Below are 19,843 nucleotides of genomic sequence, written 5' to 3' on the forward strand. Positions count from 1 at the left end.
AGAACCATGAGATAATAAATGATGTTTTAATCACTAATACGGGGTAATTTATTACATTAGCAACGTAAAACCGATGCACCTGTCCTCTGGTGTTCTTGCAGAAGTTTACCCTTCTCAAGAATATTTGCATTTTAGCCATTATTTTTGTATATGGAATTAAATAATTATTATTAGTGATAGCAAGGTCATATACCAGTGAAGTCATGGATTGTTTGTTTATTCTTTGCTTACTTTTTAGGGGAATGCTCATTAAGGGTGGTTTCTGATCACCAAAAACTTAACAAGTCAGAAGGTAGTAGAGTGTAATACTTGATTAAATAGACTCTAGAGACAGATTGAAAGGGTTTGAATCTGGACTCAATCGGTTACTCGCTGTGTGGCCTCAGGCAAGTTACTTAACGTCTCTGTGCCTCAGTTTCTTTATGTCTGAAAAAAGAATAGCACCAATCCTATTATTGGGGCAAATAAGTTAATGTTTGTAACATCCAGCATATAAGAAGTGTTTTATAAGTATACATTATTTTGGTGATTATTACAATTATTCATTTTTGTAGTTACAAAACGTTCATTTAGCTATTTCGATAGGAACTCTTTTGGGAATTGTCATGTTTTAATAGTTTTCTAGTCTGCTTAAAACTATAATAATAACAATCTTTGAGTTTACAATATTGAAACAAAATTGGTATTTTAAAAAATTCATGTCCTGGCTGGTGTAGCTCAGTAGATTGAGCCTGCGAACCAAAGGATCATGGTTTGATTCCCAGTCAGGGCACATGCCTGGGTTCCCAGCAGGGGACACACCAGAGGCAACCACACATTGATATTTCTCTCCTTCTCCCCTTCCCTTCTCCTCTAAAGATAAATAAATAAATTTTTTTAAAAATTCAAACATTTCCTGAAGTGATATTGCTTCACCCTTGGTGTGAGAACTGCTCCTTAGCATAGATATTTAAAAATCTGTATATTCAGATTAATTTTAATCCCAGTAAGATGTGAATTAAAACTTTTAATAAAGGTTGTTCTTTCAAAAATAATGATGCCGAGCTTCTCCCTTTGAACTTGTGTGGACATTAGGAAGGAGCCTGCCGTCCCCACACAGCCCAGAGCGGAAGTGGCCAGGATCCTCTCTTTTATTTTTTCAGTGTTGCTGATACTTTGGTCTAACGGAGGCGGACGCCCTACAGCCTGTCCAGCTGCGAGCACAGCATAAGTAAACACACACCTCCCGTGTGCGTATTCCTGTGTCCTCAAGCACCGTGGGCCACAGGCTGTCCTCCTTCCTGCCTCGGTTCTGCCCTGACCACGCCCTCGTTCTGGAGATTAATGGCGTTGCTGCACAAAAGTCCTGTGCATGTTAGTGCCAGAATCCTAGCGAGCCACCTCAGTGTTACACCTTGTACCCCAGCGCACACGTAGATATTAGATGTTTGTTTTTTCTTTGGGTCATGTGTGCAATAAAAAACAACAGTTGTTAATTAGATTAGTGCTTCTCAGGCTCCAAAGTGCGTGAGAATTACGGATGAGTTCGTTAAAATGCAGATTGAGAGTCAGAGGATCTGAGGTGGGGCTGAGAGTCAGTGCTGCCCGCAGTCTCCCTCAGTGGCGCCACAGTGACAGCTCTTTGCCCCGCAAAAATCAGAGCATCGTTTAAACTGTAAAGAGTTGTCTTCTTTCTAAACAAGCCGTGGCCTCCTATGAGTGAGCAATGGTGTCCTTGAATATGAACTCAAATTCTCAGTCATTTTAAAGCACTTACATTTTTCTATGAGAATATAGATTTGCTATCTTCTGTTATGTAAGGACAACTGTAATCAAGATAAATAATTTCCCTGGGATAAACATATAAATCCCATAAGGACTTGGCATTTGGATTTTAGTATCCATGCATGCAGAAGAATTAATAATAAAATGATCTCTAGCAATTCAGGTTTTGGAGAAGAATAAATGTCAGGGTACCAATGAGCTCCTTGCAGAAAGCTGGCTCATCACACAGGTAGGTCTTGAGCAGGTCCCCTAGCCTTACTGAGGGGTACAGTTTGTACTTGCCACTGGAGTTTGAATGTAAGAATTAAGGAATTAACTGTGTAAACGACTTAGGAACAAACTTAAATAAATAACCCTTTTCAAGAAATTTAGCAGGTATGAAATGGTAAATATTGGGCATATGCTTATTGAACAATGTCTTTAGGAGAAAGCTTAGCTGTCACTGCGAAGTCACCATTCTGTGGGTATAGCTAACATGCCAAAGAAACAGTTATATTTGTCATTAAAACTAGGTATACCCTTGCCAGTGTTCCATGTCACTCAGGTTTACTCTGAGCCCATTGTCTGGAACAGGAAAAACAAACCACATAATGAAAAAGTGTCATCATGAAGACTATTCCCCCAAGAAATAAGACAGGATCTTTCCTGTCTCCGGATTCACATTTTCTCCCAGCTGAGATAATTCTCTAGAAACAAACTAGTTGAGAACAAACTAGAAAAGATGCTCATACTTTTAAAACCTTAAGTGATTCTTACCAAATTAACTTTGGTGTTATATATGAGAAATTCAGTTTGATATATTAGAAACAAACATGGCATCATCGCATTATTTATTTACTTGGCTGACAGGATATCTGTAATGACTCTGGAGTTTTTAATTGAGGAGAACAATGGCTATGCTTTGGTATATAAAGTTTTTAAGCCTAAGGAACAATCAATTTTTAAGAGGTGATGAGGACATCTGCTTTAAAGAGAATAGAGGGTGTGTGCTGAGAGAAACAAAAATGGGTAACTGATACGATGAAAGGGTTTGGGAGGACAGAAAAAAACTTTACCCATCAAAGTTCTTTCTGTTGGTCTAATTAAATCTACACCACACAGGTTAACAAGATAATTTACCCAAATTTAATTATATACATATATATATGGAAACCCCACATACATGAGGGTCAGAGAGCCCTACATACATGAGCGTTTCAGGGACAGAGAGTTCCAATGGTATTCTGAGCTAAGGGTGAAATAAGGCACCTGTGGCTTCAGAGGGCTGATGGGTCACTGCTGGGCTCTGAGAAGGGCAGATGTTCAGTAATTAGTAGTTTTCTCTGCCATCTGGATAGGTCCCAGGGCTTTTCTCTGATCATCTCTTATTGTGGACATGGCCCCAAATTTAAATTCTAAGTTGTTAAGGAGAGGCAGAAATTCTCTAGAGCCCCCAGGCTCTCAGTGGCCTTTAGCTCCAATTAATGTGCACACCACAGTCACATCATGGGGTGACTTGTTCTTAGCTTCTATAGGTGGATGTGAACTAGAAAAAGCCACAAGTTCTCTTCTTCAAAAAGTGCCTTCCACGTATATATAAGACCCTCTTTCCCATTTGTTATGGAAGTCAGCCACAATCCCATGTTCAGAAAGATTAACATTAGAGAAACAAATGAATTTTCTTTGCTCCTTGATGTTTGGAAATGTAACAGTGCATGCACTTACCAGCAAAAAATACAGTGATAATATCATATTTGCTTAGCACCTTTAGTCTGAATGTCTCATTGTACTGTAGCTATATCAATAATTTGTATAAAATATCTGTGATGTTTTATAAACATCAGAGGCAAGTAAAATAGGTTCTTTATTGAAAATAATAGCCCTGGCTGGTGTACGTCAGTGGGTTGAGTGTGAGATGTGAACCAAAAGGTAGTTGGTTTGATTCCCAGTCAGGGCGCATCATCCCAGGTGGGGGCATGTGAGACGCAACCGCACATTGATGTTTCTCTCCCTCTCTAACTCTCTCCCTTTCCTTGGTTTTAAAAATACATAAATAAAATATTTAAAAAATAAGTAATAATAGAAACGAATTACTAATGCAGCTGGAAAGCCTGAAAACTGGGGTCATTCTAAGACTTAGGATAAGCAAGGAGATATAGAAAATTTCTCTCAGGTTCATCCATATACTTCTTTTGGTTGTCATTCCTATATATTGTAGACATTTGAGATGAATCCGGAGTCTGTTTCAGCTGACCCGTGATCACAAAGGCTGAATCTGCAGGCGTGCCAAGAGGGGGACATGTCCCCTGTCTTCTGTTCTAAGACACTTTTAGACCATTGCCTATGTGCAAAGCTCAAGTCTTGAAACCGAAAGATGTGCATGTTTGTGGTGAAAGTGTTCATTAGTAATTTCAAATCATGAGCAGCCCAAGATCTGCCACTGTTTCGAGTTATGGCTGTTTGGAGTTCTCGTGTTTTTCTGCCAATGTGAAAATTGGTTTTGCGGGCTTGTTTATTGCTGCTTCTTTGCTGCCTTTTCCCCCTCCACCAAGATAATATTTCTGCTCTGAAGAAACAATGGAAGCCTAAAAAGATAGAATGTTTTCATGTCAGAAAAATTAAAGTTATAAAGGAGATAGATTCCCAGAATTAAATTAGAATTGAACAAGCCTGTTATGTGTACATCCATCAGGCCCGTGGTCAGGATCTCGTTTCCACGGAAGCAAACGTAGCTGCAGGGCAGAGAGAATTTCCACACGGGGAGTCCCTCCACATGTTTTACCGCAGCTTATGCTGAGGAGAGAAAGCACTCACCTGCCAGCAAGTAGAATAAGACTTAAAGACGAGGCATTTTTCTCTTTTAAAATACCATTAATTACATTTACAAAATATTCTAAATAAGTATGAAACCAAATATTAAAGGTTTCAGGATAGATCGACGCTCTCATACTCAGAATATAATGTTGATGCTTGTGAATCTTTTTCTTGACATATTAACGTTAATAAAACACCTTGGTTGATTATTAGTTATTGAAAATATTAAAAATACTCACCAGTGGTACTCGGTATTATTTATGGTAAATCATATTCTTGATAATGTTGAGTATACGTTCACATCTATATGATTCAGGAAGGGCAGCTATTTTGTCCTTCAACCTTGTGACACAGGGAGATTGATGTCATGGAGACAGGAAAGGAAGTGGAAAGAAAGAGTAGAAACACTAATTGGGTGCCTGCTGTGTTCTATGTATTATTATGCATGCTTTTATTTATATGTTTTAATAATCTTCACAGTGCTTTTCAAAGGCAAGTTTTAGCATCCCAAACGACACAGAACTGAAAACAGTCTGGCTACCTAATTCATTTACCCAAAGTCACAAGACTCGCAGGGAAAACAAAGTACATCTGAAGCCAGGTCCGTCCGAATCCAATGCAGAGGGAACGTTGTGCGTCAGTTGTGGGTGTTCCCTTTATCTGCCCTCATTATGCATGATATCAACTCTTTTGCCATAGTCTTAATTGTGTATTGATTTTCTAAAATCGGGAGCATGGATTTCCCTCCCAAGGTCATTCTACAGATTTATTGACTAAATTCCTTTTGTGCTAAATAAATGTTTCTCAAATACATTGGAAATCCACCGCCCTTTTATTTGCTTTGGGCAATTATATATATTGTAATGCTTACTATTATATTACCTGTAATGTATTGGCCTATAGGGGAGGGTTTTCTTTGACTTAATGAAGGTTAAGACAGATTTTGAGGTTGGCAACCACATCAAAAGCACCTTGTAAAAACTTAAAATGTCCTTAACTGATGTGAGTAGTCCTCGACTTAGATTCAGAAATTAAAGTCATTAGCAGACATTAGTGGCCAATTATCTGTGTTTTTGTTGGCATGCTTTTTCATGAGTACCCCTTGGTGAGGTCATGTTCAAGGAGGATAGTTAGAAATACTGAATTGCAGAGCAGTGCAATAGCATAGGTCTTTGAATGAACCAGAGTTCTGAGAGGGACGTGACCATTCTAAAAGCCAGATAGGCAGGCTTCATACCTCCGTCACCAAGGGCCTTCTGAGAGGGAAAACCTTTTACTGTTGATTGGTTGGACCAATCAAACCTCAGCTCTTTAATGAAATTCCTAGTTTTTCCAACTATAGCTACATCTTTGTGGGTATGCATTTCTCTCCATAGACCAAATCAAATATCAGGAAATAATTTTCAAAGCAATCTTAACTTTTTAAATTCCTATAAATGGAATGAAAAGTCATAATTATTACTAAACTTAATTTTTACCTCATGTCATTCTTGTATTTTTTATAAATTACATTTATATCTGATATTGGAAAGGAACCAAATATTACTTTATTGTTATTACATTCTTAGGATGATTTGTATAGATAGTAATTAAGGCTTCTATTTAGTGTTTAATGTTGACTTATATATTCAAATAATTTTCAAGCTTTATTTTAGGGAATAGAATACTCCCTAAGTGAGGGGGGACTTTATGAGAAGAAAATTATCTAATTAAGCCATAGTATCATCTACAGCTATAAATGAGAATTTTATTACTTATTAGTTCTGTTCATTTTATTTTATTCTTATTTCTAATTTTTAGATAGTGTGCATGTAATGTAACTTATGTAATCACACCACCTATGTATAGTTTCTAAGTGTTCTGAATAAGTTGGAACTAGGAGAAACTGATTCTTATGACATCCAGGAGGTGGTATTCTGAGCCGAGGTTGACAAAACAAACTACAGCTAGTATCTCTACCAACTTACTTCATTAAGATTAAAAAAAAAATGTTAAATTGAAAAGCCACAAATTACCAATATGCATTTTAGCATTTCCAACTTACAAAATACATACATATTTAAATTCAACTTTAGTCTACTTGTATCCAAATAACAAAACTCAGTCATCTTCACTTATATCAGGCTACAAAAACATTAAATCATTTTATTCTCTATTCAACATGCATCAAATATTATTGGGCATTTTGGAAAGTATCTATAGGCTATTTTATATTCATATATTTTTCGTGTTTTATTAATTTATATCAAACTATTTTACAAATGATTTCTGTTATTAAAAGAACTGATAGCTTTGCTTTTCCCAGCTCCGAAAGTGAATCATCTAGGCCATGTCCAGTCTGGATTGTGGTTTTTGTCTTTGCACATCGAATCTTCCCCCAGTGCTAAAGTACCATGGATTTTGTAATAAACAAACATTCTGCAACCTACAGCCTTTAGATAGTACTGAAATATCAGAGAAATTGTTTCACATCTATATTTTAACGGAACTTCAAATTTGATGATGTTAATAAAATCTCGAGTAGTACTCAATCCTGTGAGCGGAGTAGACTCTTATAGACCTCTTAGCTGGGTCTTTCATATCGGTGTGTGTTTGGAAAGGGTCCCTTTCTGTCACGTGACCATTATTACTACACATGCTCTCTTATCTTTAGAAGGAGGGGCCACCATAGTCCCAGAAGATGCATGGGATATAGTTGGATGATCTATTCTTGTAGGATTTTTCAGTGCATGCTCTGTCAAAGCCAGGTAATCAGTGCATTGCTCTCCTGCAGCCCATGTTACTTGATTTTGCCAGTATTGGCATCCAGAAGCCATGCTTTCAAATTAGGCAGAAACCTTTGTAAATTTTACTAACATTTCACTGGCTCAGAAAGAGAAGAGTCAATTTCCTCTTGTTTATTGTTCAAGATCATTAAAAACTGCCAAGAAAAAAGGCTGTAGGGTCAAACCACATTTCACAGTAAGGGAATATTTCTTGCAGCCTACCGCTGTGGCCAAAATAATGTTTTTTAATCAGACAGCCCTGGTTTTAAATTCTGGTTTGGCCACTTAGTAGCTCAGCTGCTTTGTGCCAATTAATATCTTTGACTTTTATTTCTTCTTTTGTTAAAATAAGACTTAAAAGTCTATTAAGAATTTGAAAAGATAATGCATATCAGATACTTGGTACAGCGCCTGGTATATAAGTACATACCCAGAATATGTTAATGTTTTTGGTTTTTATTTAATTTTGTTGAGAGTGATTATCAGTATTGTCAGTGTTACTATCTAGCAAGCTAGAGGATGCAGAACTGTTAAGTGGATGGAGAACATACAGAGAGTTCAAGCAGTACTAAGAGATAAGAGATAACGCGGAGGAAGAATTAAGATCCAGAATGTAGTGGTATGAAGTAAGCAGAAGTGAAATGTCCACCTAATTCTTTCTTTTATATTTCCTAGTGGGCTAACTGGTAATCCTGCCACAAGTTTTATGTCCTGAGATAAATTTGGAAACCTAGATATACTGCCTGGGTTTGAATCCGAGCTCCAGCTCTTAGGTGTGGCCCAGGACACATGCTCAGGAAATATTTTTATCTTTTTCCATTCTTCACTTACCTTGTGAAGACTTGGGCAAGACCTTTATTCTCATTTATTATTTGTTAGGTATAAAAATACCTTCATGCCATGAATGTGTGTATGTATGTGTGTGTGTGTGTGTGTGTGTGTGTGACTCAATTTAATAAGAAATCAGTAAATAAAAATGCACTATAACACATTAAGTTGTTATGTGGGGGGTTTCTCGGATTACATGGGCATCCTTAGACTTTATACACAGAGGTTAAATTACAAAGGCTTATGCTAGTATCTGTTCTTTATAAAATATAAATCAAAAGAGAAAGTTTTGTTGTAAGAATGGGAGCCTGTGCCCTGGCCCCAATCCTTCCACCAAGTGAATATCAAAAGGAAGACTTGAAGGAGAATTAGTTGTATACCCTTATCCGACAAAGAACCTTTTTCATTTTTGTTTTTACTTTTTGCTTTTTTAATAGACTTAGTTACTATGAGGATTTGTATTAGTGTTGTCCACAGAAACATTAGTAGAACCATAGTATGTAGGTAAATTGATAGATAAAAAGGGAGATAAATTTATTTAAATGGATTAGCTCAGGTGATTTGGGGGGCTGGTATGTCCAAACTCAGCAGCAGGGTAGGATGGCGGGCTAGAAATACCCCGGTAGGGGGTGGTGCTGCAGTTTGGAGGCAGAATCCCTTCTTCCTTGTGGGAATTCTGTCTGTTTTGTCGTAAGGCCTTTAACTGATGGTATGAAGCCCACTCACATTATGGTAAAGCCCACTCTTCTTTACTAGAAGCTAATTGCTAATCCTACCTTTAAAATGTTTTCACATTGACATGTAGACTGGTGCTTGTCCAAAAATATGGATATGTCGACCTAACCAAATTAACACATAACATCCTCCATCACAAGGTTGTATCCATTATTTTCCAGAATTGAACTTAAATCATGTAGTTGACTAATCATTCTATTACTAATAAATACCCCAAGCTCCAGAGGCAAACATACAACAAAATTACCCTTCAACAAGGTATATTTCTGAAAAAAAAAAACCTTTTACTTAAGTTTCCTCTTCCCATTTTAAAATGCACAATTTTTATAACAGCAGCAACAAAAAGAAACAAAATCAAAAATAAAGATCTTTGTTCCTAGGTCATTCCACTTTAAAATTCCCTTCCAAAGTAATTTTTCTGGTTCACAGAAGTATCTGGCCCTCAGAGACCTCGCTGTTTACTTCAACACAGAGCAGCAAGACTGCAAGGGGACAAGCTGCTNTATTTCTGAAAAAAAAAAAAAAAACCTTTTACTTAAGTTTCCTCTTCCCATTTTAAAATGCACAATTTTTATAACGGCAACAACAAAAAGAAACAAAATCAAAAATAAAGATCTTTGTTCCTAGGTCATTCCACTTTAAAATTCCCTTCCAAAGTAATTTTTCTGGTTCACAGAAGTATCTGGCCCTCAGAGACCTCGCTGTTTACTTCAACACAGAGCAGCAAGACTGCAAGGGGACAAGCTGCTGGTGCTGTTTTGTGAGGAGCGCGGCCCCCCTGCCGGCCTGGGCTTCATGGGGGGCACCTACTCCATCATTTTGAACTCAGTGCTATATTGGTGTACAAAGGGTTTTGCAGATTTCTGATGTCTCCTGCAGTTAATGTCTGGGTCAAAGTTAAAAATAAAACCTTCATCTTATCCTTTGACAAATATTCGGAGACTATTACCCTGCGCTGCTTCCTAAAACACTACGCACACTATAAACTTATTTCTCTTACCTGAGACAGTTGTTCCTGGGTCTTGCCTTTTTCATTACCCTTCGTTTGGTGTTTCAAATGGAAACCGGCACCAGTGAGAAGTCTTCCTTGTAATAGGAAACCCTTACATTTTCAATTCTATCATAATTAAGCATGTTTGTGTTTGTAAACGCCACCTTTAGGTCAACTATAAACCAAGCATCTGTCAGAACCGATGTAAGAGAACAAATAATGCCATAGGTGCTAGGAGAATAGAAACTCAAATTGCACTGAAATGAGCTTGTCATCTCAAGGAGCAGTGGCAAGCATCACCGCTGTTTAGTTCTATACAAGAGCAGGCTTAATAAGCACATACATTTTCACAGATAGTTTTACATATGTACACATACACCTATATGTGTACATAGACATGTGAACCTTTCTTTAGAGTTGTCCTAAAAATGTGTGATTGTCCAGTGCATGCTGCCCTTCTTCTCTGACTCATCTTCCCCAAAATGCATTTCCTGTGGAACTGATCCCAGGAGCCACCTCTACCAGGAAGCTTTCCCTGACCACTCCTCCCCTGAGAGCACAGACCTCAGTGCCTTTATGGCATGCGGGTATACCTCTGCCATAGCATCTGCCTCCTTACCTGTTGACTTGGGTGCTTTACCTGGGAGACTGTGAGACACTTGAAGGCCTTTGTTTCCCTAGCACCCAGATCTGGGGCCTGCACAGTCAGTTTTATTGAGTGAATGAATTACCATAAAGCAATAAATCAATAAACACCTGGTGAATTTTATTGTTTCAAGAATTGTGACAGAACTCTATAGATCGTGTTACTAAAAGACTTTGGCAGCATTCTCTCTTGACAAAACAGAGATAGTTGCTTAAGGCCTCTTTCTAACGTGGTGCACTCTGCCTTTCGCGCACCTTCTTTCTTTTTGTTTCTGGTCCCCCTCCTCCACCTCTCCCTAATGGACAGAGTAGTATCACTTCAGAGTGGAGAATTACTTAGCACTGCTGAATGTCTCAGCGCTTTGGAAGGCGCTGTTCTCCGTGAGCCAGGGAAGCACAGAGAGTTCTGTGCATCCTCTTCTTAGTGGGATCAGTGAGAGCACCCCTCTCTTTGCTTTTCAGAAAGGACTTGCGGGCAACTTTCTCTCTTGTTGTCTCTCGCTGCACACTCTTACTTTGCTTTGTAGCATTTATCACCATCGGTAATTATTTTAAGTGTTTGGTTATTTCCCCACAGTGCCAAAGAGCTAATCCTCCCTCTGCACCCTCTCCATTTTCATTACAGCATGCTAAAGCTGCCCCCCCCAAAAAAAATAAAACATTGAAATTAAACAATGACATTGTTTCTCAGGTGAAGTCCCTCAGCTTACTTGCCAAGTAACTTGCTGCTCCTAAGATCCTGTAGGGAGGAAGTCGTGCTTACTGACTAAGGTGTTGCCACTAATCGACAGTCCCCATGGGGGCAGCTGTCCCCTCTCGTCCCTATGAGTGTTCCCTGCACTTAGCAAGGGTGTCTGAAAAAACGAAAGGATCACTAAATGTTTGCTGAAAAATAAACTTCCAGCCAGCTCATTTGGTTTGGTCACCAGTTTAAATAAGAACCTCCAGTCATAAAATATGTTTTATGTTATATAAAGCCTACATGATACACTTGCTCTTTGCACTTTTAAAATTTATCTTATCAAATCCTCACAGAATTTTGGATTACTTACATGATTCTGTTTTAGTGCACATGGAATTTCTAATGATCCAGCTCAGCAAATGTTCAACCGAGTGGGGGTTTGTTGCGACCCCCTATTTTACCTCGGGCACTCACACGGTGTGGGGCCAGAGAGCTCCCATAATGGTATTTTAATATGTGTTGGCCAAATTTCTCCCTGTCCTGCATGGATTTGCCAAGGCTGGACTTTTCTCAGTGACCGTTAGATGTGACTCTACTTGAACCTGTACGGACTCCCAAGTCACCTGGAAATTCCGATGGCCTGTTTTCCCTCTATTTTGCATGTAGTGAAAATATTTGCCTTAAATAACTGAAAACATTCCAGCAAACACAAACACACAGGCACATAATTACACATGTGGACTCTCTCTACTGAGCAGAGTTCAGAGTTCGTGTCAAAGTTTCCAAAGACTGATTCAACAATTACTCACCAGGATCCTCTGACTATACGTTTCTCTCAAAATGCAGAAGCGATTGCCCCGACTGAGTGACTCATTTGGAGCATTGTCCCATACACCAAAAGGCTCTGGGTTCAATTTCCTGTCGGGGCACACATCTAGGCTGCAGGTTGGGTACCCGGTCAGGGTATGTGCTGGAGGCAGCCGATTAATTTCTCTCTCTCTCTCTCTCTCTCCATCTCAAATCAATAAATATGTTAAAAAATAAAAACAACTAAAAATGGAGAAGTTTTTTTTGAGACATTACCTCAGACATAAGCAATATATCCCACAATGCACTTTTATTCACAACAAAGTATCTGACCTTTAGATATGAGCCTGCTTTTTTTTTTCTAGAAGTATCCACTTTGCTTTAAGTGTGGTAGTCAGTTCAGGAACTATCTTATGCTAAGGCTGGATGTGATGAGTACAGGCCATTTTTCCTTGAACATATAACATACAGCAGCCATTTGTTTTTTAGAGAATTGTATAATTTTGTGCATTTTTCCCTCGAGTAAAAAATAAAGCTTGCAAGCCTTTGAGATTTATATTCTAACTCTCCTATACCAGAAGAGTCCTAGAGAACTTTTTCTGGAAGTTACTTTGTCTTTGATCTTTTCTTTCAAAGTACAATTTTGTTTATCACATTCCCCTTCCTTTTCTTTAGCATGGAGTCAGGGAGAAAAATAAACGGAGCCCTGGCGACAAATCTATGCAGTGGGCCGAGGTTGAGTCACAGCAGGTGTTGGCAGAAAGGACGAGTGTCTGAAACGTGGTAAACATGCAGCATGGGCGAGTGCTCCTGGAGCTGAATTTTGCCTCAGGATGTGCTGAGGTAGACACTTGTATAGACAACTGCTTCTAAATATGTCGACGTATCAGCAGGAACCAGAAGATCTCCCCACTTCTATTTTTCAATTCTGAAAACAGGTCCTATGAGCAATTACGGGGTGAATTAGCAAGCGTCCTGAATAAGCAGCCAGGGCCAAGCCATCAGACAAGAGTTTTAAAGAGCAAAGTAAAGTAGGACAAAAGTATCGAAATAAGCACTGAGCAGACTAGGCTGTGATCCATACCCTGTGCCAGTGGCGTGCAGGCGGAGAAGTGACAGGGTGTAATGTTTCTCAGGCAGCCCTGCTATCGATCACTTACAGCATCTTCAATGCTCTCATTGGGTTGTATTGATTTAATTAATACTGAAAAGGTGAGCGTTTACGTGTTTAATAAAATGTTTCCCTCAGACAGCTACCAGATGTTTTTCATTATAGTGGTGAAAGGTTTACATTTTTTCTTCTGGAAATCCAGTGCTTTCACATAATAAGACATACCTGGTTTGCTTCAGTACACGATGGCTAAGCTGAGAAAGCCGTATTTATGGTTTTGGCTTTATCGGTTCTGAAAGACTTGTTTTTAGACTTTCCACTTGACCTCCCTTCTGCCTCCCTTTGTGACTTACATTCATACATCTCCTAGAATATGCGTATACATACACGGGCACACACGAGTCTACTAAGAGCTAAGCAATAGCAAGGCTTCCTTTGTTTGGCAAGGGTTAAATAGGGATCCCTGAACATTTTATCAAAAGCTCATTCCATGTATCCGCCCCAGGCAAAGACGTCAGAGAGCACCATGAATCATGGTGTCCTTCATCAGCAGGAGACATTCTCCTTAGCCTGCTACACTCTCTCAAGGAAAAGGGAGCAGGAAAAACATTGAACATAGATTCCTTTGGGCAACAGTGCTGAGAGATGGGAGTGAAGAGGGGAAGTGGGATAATGAGTCGAAATTATATTCTTGAACTGAATCTGTCTAGAGAAGCTCCCAGGATCAGTAGATAACTTTTTTCAAACTGTTTAATCCACTCTTCTATATTACAGTACAAATCAGAATAAGTGGTAAGCATTCAGAATCTACCAATCATGTAGTCAGTCACATAGGCAAGTATGCCTGTGAGCTTTGACTCAAAGTTACAGGTGTAAAATTCCTGAAATTATGCAGATTCTGTTTGTACAAAATTTATGTCAGTTAAATGATGTCTGCTTTATGATGTGATTTATTAACTATTGTCTAATATCTTCTTCTATTATTACTTTGCACAGTCCTAAGTGCCTGTAGTTAACATAACAAAAAATATAAAATTACCTACAAAAATGAACTATTGCTAAACATGCCCTCTTGAAAATGAGAAAAGAAACTAGGAGAGGAAGTGTTGCTAGGAAATGACATCTGTGAACAATGAAAAAAGCGGACAAATTAAAATATTAAGTAACATTTTAAAGCAAGTTTTAAGAATTCCTTCTTGAAGATACGTTTCGGTGTAAAAATGAACATTCAACTTTTAGGGCAAGTCTCCAAGAAAGTGTGCTTTGATATTTCTTTGAAGCTCAATTCAATATCTTTGTCTAAGGGGGGGAAATCGCATCTTGACTGCAGGAATCATATTGAAACACTGAAGTGCTTACTGGTGCAGCTGCTATCAGTCACACTTGTCAAACTCGGTGACTGTCCTCAGTCTGGGCAAAAACCCATTCTCAGTGAACACGGATCAATTGGAAAGAATATAAACTACGCCCCTGCCCTGAAGACATCAAGACGTCCCCTCTCACACGGGTTATTTGAGTGCTCAGTTGCAATGGAGAGCAGCCCAGATGTGCAGGAGTGTTGATCATAATACCACATTGTAAATCTTAGGAGTTTTGTATGAAAAATAAAGTAATTAGAATGATATACTAAAGGTTTGCCTTAACTATTACCTCAGTTACTGTAAATGACAATATCCTGGTGCTCAGGCACTTCTTTCATAATTTTTTTTTCTCGGATGCTGTTAAAATGCTCCTGAGTTGAAATGGCATGAGCCTGCTGAGTCATGAACAGACCTGTTCACTGTTACTTATTTCTGAAAAATATCATTAGCGTGGTTTCTGTAATTACACAAGCAGAGGATAAAAGTAAAAAATGATTGTAATTTGGTAAAGCATTCTGTTCATTGCTTCAGAAATATTTTGGAGAGAGAAAATATTTCTGGCTTTGATAAGGGAAAATCTAAGAAGATTAAAAACTGACTGATGAATTCCATGTAACAACTAGTTATAAAGTATCCTACATGCATGTTTGATACCTGATGGGCTCTTGGAAGGGTCAGTGATGTTTTATTAATGCTCTCAGCATTGAGCTTTAATAAGTAACTAAAGGCTTATTAATTATATGTCAGATGTTGCCAAATCATTTCCAAGTATTGTGAAAAAATACAAATACTCTTAGAGAGATTAAAGAGACAAGCATTAGTAAACAAAATTAAGTTTCTTTTAGGATTCATGTTTGAGGAAGACAGTATAAGAATTTGGGTATATTAGTTATATATTTTTCATTTTATTTTCATAGTGATTTTTGCACACTTGTTACCTGATACACTTGTCCGATCGATTATGGCCATCACGATAATCTCAGAATGAATCAGGTTTTATAGTGGATAGTTCTAGAAATCCACATAGGTACAGAGAAATTTTATAAGGCTCCTGATGCCCACTCCACATAATGACATAGGTATTTAAACCTTGGTGCTCAGAGTGAGTCTAGAACTCTTTTGCCCACAAGACCCTGCCTCTTATAAGAAGATGTTTTGCATATTTACATGGTTCATTTTTTCATTACTCCAGGGTTAATATACAAAAAAAAGTGATGGATATGGTACATTTAGGAAAAAAGAGAAGCCTTGCGAAAGACGCACTTCAGGACAAAATAATCCAAAATAATCCTTTTTTAAAAAATCCTCCCCCAAGGATATGCTTTTTGTTGAGAGAGAAGAAGTGAGAGAGACAGAGAGAGAGAGAGAGACAGACAGACAGACAGAGAGAGACAGAGAAGCATTGATCAACTGCTTCCTGTTTGTCCCCTGACTAGTGATTGAACCTGAAAGTTTGATATGTTCTGTGACTGGGAAAGAAACCTGCAACCTTTTGGTGCATGGAATAACACTCCAACCATGTGAGCCACCCAGCCAAGACAATGTCCTTTATTTTTTTAATTCCATATCACATGGTCTTTCTTACATTCTCCTACTCATACACACAAGCTCCCCCAAACTAAAGTACAGTATTTTCAAACAAACAAACAAACAAACAGTAGCCTGTTACTCTTCTCCCCACCAAATATAATAGAATATGTGGTGTCTTTCTCATAGAGGACAAGGGATTTAGGTCAGCCAAAACACAAAGGCACCACTGATATCAGAACTCATACTGGTCTGGTTATGGGGTTGCCTTGAAGGAATTTCCTTAGCATCCAAAGCAAACAACACACATTCCATTCTTAGATGTGTGACTTGGTGTGACTATTTCAGAATTTGGTAAATCGATTCTTAAGGCTATTTCTAAGGCTTTGTATACAGAAGAGTGTCTGAATTATTTAGAAAGTAATTATATGACCAAAGATGATTTTGGCTTCTTTGGAGAATCAAAGTAAAAGAGTCTTCACAGAGATGGGAAGCTCATTCAAAGGCGCTGTGTTTGCCTGAGTGAGAAATGGCAGATTTTCAACTAAGGCAGTGTGCAAAGGTTGGATGGACAGTAGGAAGGCTTTGTTTGATAATTGTTATACCTTATTTTAACTTAAATTCAAGATGTTTATTTTTATATACAATATTTAAAAATCAGATAAAATTTACTTGTTTTTAATCTTACCCACATAAATATAACGATCATCAATGAAAAGTGTACTACACATCTGTGGAACTGCCCTGGTGTCAACAGGTGTTTATAAGAGAATGTAAATGACATGGCTGTTAGCCACAAAGACTTTATAATTGAGAAACACGAAAGGCGAGAGAATACACAGCAAAGAGAACACCCATGGGGTTACATACCTGTAAAAGGGGAAGGATTGATAATTACATGTTTAAGTTTTATCCATCCGTGCCCTGGTTTAAAGCAAATGAAGATGTAATCAAGGTAATACAGGAGGAATATAATTTTCTTGTCATGGTATTTAGAGCAGACTAGCTGAAAATGGGAGAAGCACGGGCTGATAAAAACAAGGCTATTAGAGTTTTCTGAATGTGAATCAACTGGAAATGGACAGAGGTTTGATAGAATAATGAGAGGAATAATGTACCTGAGACATATTACAAGGAAAAAATAAGCCACAGGGTCTGTCAGATTTCTGAAAAAGAGGTAAGAATGATCTGCCAATTGTGTTTCATTACGGCCCTAATGAACCAGTGATTCGAAGCTATTTCATTCCAATTCAGTCCATCTCCATGAACACAAGATCACAGTTACTCTAATTCTCTGACCTCTTTTTTTCTTATCTTTCCAAAATCCTTGTATTCATCAAGAGCAACCAAAGCTTTAATGTTAACAATTGTGAATGAAATGAGTGACCTCCTATTAATCTATTCTTGGATTACTTACGTGTTACAGCAAGAGTGACCCTATAGAAAATACATGCAGTATGCAAACTCAGGGTCATCATGACCATTCTGAAGGACCATTTTTCTTAGTAAATTCTGAAATAAGAAAAAAGATATCCTTGTATTATTCTGAATGCTGGCTTTTTCGATAAAGGAAAATAAGAAATTTAACCTTGTCAACTCTGATTGTGGAATAAATCCACACAGTTTAACTCAACTCAAATGTTATGTCTGTCTTTAAAACTTTTTGGCTTTTGGAAGTGTTTTCCCCACTATGTCATTGGCTGAAAACAATTCATCACAAGTCGTGAAATATCATAAGTACATTTACAGCTTAACGTGCGAAAGAGAAGCAATCTGTCAGGAACCTGAAATCAGGGCTCATCCTCTAAGTCTCTGTGTACTAGCTTTGTGAATAGTAATTATCCCTTAGCAAAGACCACAAAATCCAGACTCTGGATAGGGAGGCAAACCTGGATTCTGTGGCAGAACAAAATGGTGGCAGGAAGCACGGAAAATACATACACATGAAGTTCTCACTACAGAGACCTTCCCTGGTTCTTTGGGTCCAGAATTTGACCCACAAAAGTCTCTGGTGTAGTAGAATTCTAGAGAAAGGTATTGTTTCTATCATATGATATTTTTAGGGCACTGTATTTGTAACTTAGTCAAAGTCGAGATAGTGACATCTAGTTTCCCAGAATGACAGTAAGAGATAATAGAGGCATTAAGTTTGTATATCTGTTCAGATTTTCTTATTTTTCAGCATGAGAAAGTTTTCCAGGTTCTGGTGACCAACCCAGAAATATTGGTGGCAGGTAGGACACTGCAGTGGTAAACCTGTCACTTCTGGTCACTTGTTGAATTCCATTCACTGAAGTGTTCTAAATAATCCAGATTCACGGACAGCAGATTTCTGTGCTTCTAAAGTCACTTTGTTCTATTTGCTTAAGGAGTTTAACTTTCTGTGATATTTCACCCCTAAGCAGTTTTTGTGTGCCCTCCTTGCACCAATATGCTACCCTTTCAAAAGTTCTCATTCCATTGAATGTCCAAAGGCTGCCCTCTACTTTAGACTATCCAAAATGGCCCATTTAGTTTTATTTTATTCTGGCCATGCTTGCTTAAGTTGTCATTATTAATCTAAAATTAACGTCCTCTGTCAACAGCAGAGAAGCAGCAGGATGCAGCACTGTTTTTAGAGTTAGAAGCTCTAAATCATGGCGTGGCTCTAAGGAGCTGTGTGACTATTGCCAAGTCACTTTACCTCTCTGAACCTATCTTGCCTAATGAAAATGATGATCCTGGGGGAATGCCCTCTTCTTTTCTTGGATAATTGTAAAACATCTAGTTTTAATGTACAATATTCACAGGCATATTTTCCATGTTGTGAAGGCAAGAACACAGCAGGAAAGTGGAGGGAGGTGGCGAATATCAAGCCTTCGTGATATCCTTTCAGACACCATGTTTTATGTGGTCTTTCGTGGTTTGCTGTTCTATGGTGTTAGTACTCTGCCCGAGTCCTGCTTTCTTCTACTTCACAGTTCCTTAGGAAAAATAAAAAGAAAGCAGGGTGGAACTTAGTCCAAATTATGACTGAAAAGTAGCTGCTATTTAAGAACAAAATCTCTTCCTATGCATGTACATGCAGTTCAGTGATCCAACTTTAACTGCACCTGCTGGACCAAGATAGTGAAACAGAGAGGAGAGAGAAGCAGTTAGAATAGTGACTGCCAGTCATTCCTCCCAAGTGAATAAATGGCTGTGGGTGACAGGAGTGCCCATGCCCTGGGTTCTCTCATTCTCCATACAATTTGAGCAACTTGACATACTGAGTGCACTTCACAGGTTGTTCTGACTCCACCTGAATGCCTTGAACACTCACTTTCCACGTACTTAAGATGTGATACCACCATAGGTTTCAAAAATACAAAACAAAGATAAACTAAAAATCAGTTTATCATAAAGAAAATTCTGCACTTCCCATAAAATCTAGAATCAATAATCCAAGTTCTAAGAGCGAAGCCAAAGAAATAAAACTCTTTAATTCCTTAAAATGAACCCAAGCAACTGTTTCATTAATGATTCAATAATTCGTGTTATTATTTGTGTTGTATTATTATTACTACTTGTAATCACTCTCTTCTCACACACCTGCACTTCAATTGTCTGCCCTTGCCTCTAAGTGACTTACTCTTCTGAAACTGTTTCTTAGTAATTTAGCCAAGTGCTAGTGTAACTGGTTACAGTGCAATGACAGGCTCCCTCTCAGAAAAAACGTTATGACAGTTCCTTCTTGAAGCTGATTTCCTAGGAAAAGCCAAATGTTCTGGAAAGCTTTGGTGTGTGTGCGGAACTCTCATGTAAACTGTGTGTTAGAGATCAGTTTTCTAATGCTCCTACACAAGCCAGCCACCA

The sequence above is a fragment of the Sturnira hondurensis genome, unplaced genomic scaffold, assembly GCF_014824575.4.
Source record: "Sturnira hondurensis isolate 20B ecotype Veracruz unplaced genomic scaffold, ASM1482457v3 Scaffold0000880, whole genome shotgun sequence".
Lineage (NCBI taxonomy): Eukaryota > Metazoa > Chordata > Mammalia > Chiroptera > Phyllostomidae > Sturnira > Sturnira hondurensis.